This window comes from Rattus norvegicus, chromosome 5 (assembly GCF_036323735.1).
Source record: "Rattus norvegicus strain BN/NHsdMcwi chromosome 5, GRCr8, whole genome shotgun sequence".
Lineage (NCBI taxonomy): Eukaryota > Metazoa > Chordata > Mammalia > Rodentia > Muridae > Rattus > Rattus norvegicus.
The window spans coordinates 13122647-13126132 of NC_086023.1; the positions used below are offsets into that span (position 1 = coordinate 13122647).

General features: G+C 42.3%; 1 long non-coding RNA gene across 1 annotated transcript; it reads right to left on the bottom strand.

The window, feature by feature from the left end:
* Nucleotides 1-863: 863 nt before the first annotated feature.
* On the bottom strand, nucleotides 864-2624 carry LOC134487109 (uncharacterized). Its single transcript, XR_010066822.1, has 2 exons — nucleotides 1381-2624; nucleotides 864-1079 (listed from the first exon to the last, which is right to left on the bottom strand). It is a non-coding gene; the product is annotated as an uncharacterized LOC134487109 (long non-coding RNA).
* Between the last annotated feature and the right edge of the window lie 862 nt (nucleotides 2625-3486).

The window sequence follows — 3486 nt, forward strand, 5'->3', positions numbered from 1 at the left end:
AGGCAATCCAAGTGCCTCACAACTGGAGACTGTGGTCCTTCATAGTGGAGCAGGCCTGAACAGGCATGGGGATGAGAGTGGCTCTAGCTGTGACAGCAGGGACAGGAAGAGTTGGTCACGTTGTGCCACGATCACAACCAGGTGGCAGAGATGAATGCTGGGGCTACGCTTGCTTGCTTTCTCCTTTGTAGTTGGGTTGTGACGTCCCCCCATCAGATGGCATTGCGTACAGTCTGGGTAGGTCTTCTATTTCAGTAAACCTCTCTGGAAATGCTCTTATAGACACTCCCAGAGGTGTGTTCCCTAGGTGTCTCTCATCACTTCCAGTTGCTGTCAAGGGACACTGTCACAAATACTATGAATTATTTGGAAAGAATGAAAATCCTTTCTTTACACTGTCCTTTTTAACTGTTCTATCCTTTGGTATTACAAGTGTAAGTCGTCGAGCAGGGTTCAAGTCAATCTTTCTGAACGACGCCAGGAAAGTCCTACTTTGCTTCCTGTAGTCGATACCTCTGCCACACAGGAAGGGAACAGCGGTAGCTAGCAGTTCAAACATTCAATCACATTCCATTTTTGAAACGGAATTTCATCCTCAGTACATTTCAGTATCTAGATGGTCTCGCTCTGTCACTCTGTCACTAATCTCACCTGTCCCCCCAGAAGACACCGAGGCCACAGTCAAATGTGTCAAGAAGAAAGGATAAATATGGGCAGTGAGCAGGATGTAAAGTGATTAAGTAAAATGATAATAAAAATAACTTAAAGCTACAACTAAATAAATCATCGCTCATTAATTTGAATAAAAGTATAACTATATGACTTAAAACGGTAAATATAAGAGTGACACATTTATCACACAGTTATATATCATATAACTTATAATTTGTACTTTTATCCCCTGACTCCGAGGAATCAAGGCAATTGCCAGGGCTTTAGAGCGGACGTGAGGTTATATTGCCATGCTGTCAGAGCTCGATGCCCTCCCGGTGCCCAGCAACTTCAGAAGCATCTTCAGCTGGAGTCGATGGTGGCTTTAATGGGTTGCAAGCAAGGGCTTTGTGAGCTGTGATGAACTGCTACGAGAGAAAGTGAGTCAGAGCCGAAAACAGCAGAATCTCGCTTGTCACAGACACTGGGAGTCTTTCATGATGCAAATGACTCAGGCCTGATGCCCGAGCTTTCATTATGTATCATTTGGGTTTATCAAAGTTTTATATTAACCCAGTGGTTGACATTAGCTACTAGCAATTTGCTGAGATTGTTTTTCCTTTTTATCTTTTGGTTTTACTTGATTTTTGTCATTATTTTACTGATTTAAAATTTAAAGTATGTGTCTAGGTATTTGTTTGCATGTATGTCTGTACACCATGTGCATACCTGGTGTGTGCAGAGACCAGAAGGGGATGTTGGAGCTCCTGGAATTGGAGACACAGACAGTTGTCAGCACCATTTGGGTTCCGTGATTAGAAACTGGGTCCTCAGAAAGAGAAACCAGTAAGTACTCTTTGCCACCAAGTCATTTCTTCGGCTGCCTGTTTTTGTAGTTGTTTGCCAAAGGAAACGATGAAATTGGGGAGAGAAAGCATGGGAGAAACCATAAAGAGAATCAGGCTATGAATTATGTATTATTAAAACTGTCATTATGACATTAGCCTGACTCACAGTTTGCTTATGATAGAGGTTAAATTACCACTTTAATACTACAGTTGCTAATTTAAGTATGCATAGTCTTCATTTATACTTTATTCTAAATTTAATTTATTTTGTGTGTATAGTATTTTGCCTGCACAGATGTCTGTGCCCCATTTGTGTGTAGCACTTACGAAGATAAGATCCCTCAAGCCTGGAGTTACAACAGTGCTGAACGGCTTGAACAGGTGCTGGGAATCAAACTTAGGTCCTCTTCCAGCAGCTAATGCTTGTAACCACTGAGCAATTTCTCCAGGCCTTTATCGCTGTGGCTGGACTGACTCAGTGTCCCAGCCCAGTGAGACATGCATATGTTCTTTATCGAGAATAAGTTTGATAAAATCACATTGGCAATATGACTTTCCATGTTTCACAAACAAGGTGAGTCAATCAACCCTCCTTTTGCAGCTCTAACCTATTGGCATTTGTAGGTCAGAAGAAATAAGCCAGAAGAAAGGTTTTTGCCAGCAATTCAGAGATGTGTTTCAGAGAGGCAGACCTAGTGGGTTTAAAAGAATCCCTTTGGATTCAGCTGAGCTTTCAGGCTTCTGTTCCATTCTCTGTTCAACCAGGGAAGGGATCCCAGTGCTGTTACTCAAACACATCCCATGCTCATAGGAGCTCTAAGAGGCAGTTCATGGCTTCTCAGCCTACAGGCTGAGTGAGAGGGTGTTACCATCTCCCAATGCCAGATTTCTCTGGCCAAAAGCCATGTGACTGCTTGAAATTTTCGGAGCCTATCTTGGTGGGGATTTAAATTAGAGAGGTGCAGAGACCACTGGGAGTTTGCCCTTGTAGCACATAAAGCAGGCAGACAGAGCAGCAGACACGGGAACAGCTGGGTCCTCACAGCGGCAGCTTCTGCTGCAGGGGAGGCAGACCCTGGCTCGCAAGGACAGTGAGGACTTGATCAGTCACAGCGCTGTCAGGAAGCTGAGCCCAGAGCTGTCCTCAAATGACTTCCCTACAGGTCCCAGGGGCCTGGAGAGCAGTGTTTGTGTTCTTTTGCCCTCCTATCTTTTTAGCTAACCTACAACTGTCTAATTAACATGTGTGGGACCAGGGCTTCTCCAGCTTTAAGAAACTAGAATTATATGAAGTATATTAAAATGTGAAGCTCATTAATTCAAACCTCATAGTCCTAATGCCTGATTCGTTTATGAAACGTAATAAAAAGCTTATTTAGGCTCACCACGATTCCATTATAGATGCATCAAATTACAAACAAAGGGGTGGGGAAGTTGTTAAAAAGTAGGAAGACCTGTCGTCAGGATAATTTACCAGTTTACCAAAAACGTATGACCCAAGGAATTTCGGTGGATAGAATGAATATATCTTCTGCTCTTTATAACTTTTTGCAAAGATTTTCACTAAATTTCCCTGTTGTCCTAACAGGGTGAAATTATTAGATCATAGAAACATAGAATTTGCTAAATACCATGTGGTACTATATGATAAATGAAATAAAGATACAATAAAAGAAAGATCTCAGCATGTTTTGTTTTGGTACCTTCTTCAGGTATACGACTTCTTACGTGTGTGCTTAGTAGGTAGGCTCCAGGAGGTCCTGAGACTGGCGGGAAGACAGATAAGCTACTAACTTCGTTGCTGTGCTAAATACTGAACTACAGCATATGGATGTTATGAGTGCTGTGTATCTGGAGAGTTTCTTTCACTTGACTGGAGCTGGCATTTAAAGAATCAGACTACATGGCTGGCTAAAGACCCCTATGTAAAACCACATAGTCATTTTTCTCTGCAAATTCTTTGCCTAAGGCCAACATCAAAAGAAAA